Here is a 484-nt window from a genome sequence, read left to right on the forward strand (position 1 = left end):
ATTTAATTAATTTAATCAACATTATCCAGAACAGTTCATGCTGACGTTAGCATGACGTCAGCAGTCAACAAAGGAGCTGACTAGCTTGCTGACGTGTGGGTCCCACCTGTCATAGGTATAATAACCTAATTAACCTATTAATTAGTTTAATTAGTTAAGTAGGTACCTAACGTTTAATTAGTTTAATTAAATTGGACTAATTAAGTCAATTAATTTAGTTAATTAATTAATTATTAATTAACATTTTTATTTACTTATTATTTATTTATTTTATTTATTATTTTTTAAACCTTTTTTTGAAATGTTCTGGGGCCGTGGGCCCCATGTGTCATAGAGCAAGCGGCCCTAGCGGGCGTGGGGTTTACGGGCATCGGTGCGGGCGTCACCCGAACGGGCGCACGCCCAGGGGCGTGCGGGGCGGCGGCCCCGGCAGGGCACCGGAGCAAGGGAAGGCCGGTGGTCTGGGGCCGGGTGTGAGGGGCGA

The sequence above is a fragment of the Triticum dicoccoides genome, chromosome 1A (assembly GCF_002162155.2).
Source record: "Triticum dicoccoides isolate Atlit2015 ecotype Zavitan chromosome 1A, WEW_v2.0, whole genome shotgun sequence".
NCBI classification, from domain to species: domain Eukaryota; kingdom Viridiplantae; phylum Streptophyta; class Magnoliopsida; order Poales; family Poaceae; genus Triticum; species Triticum dicoccoides.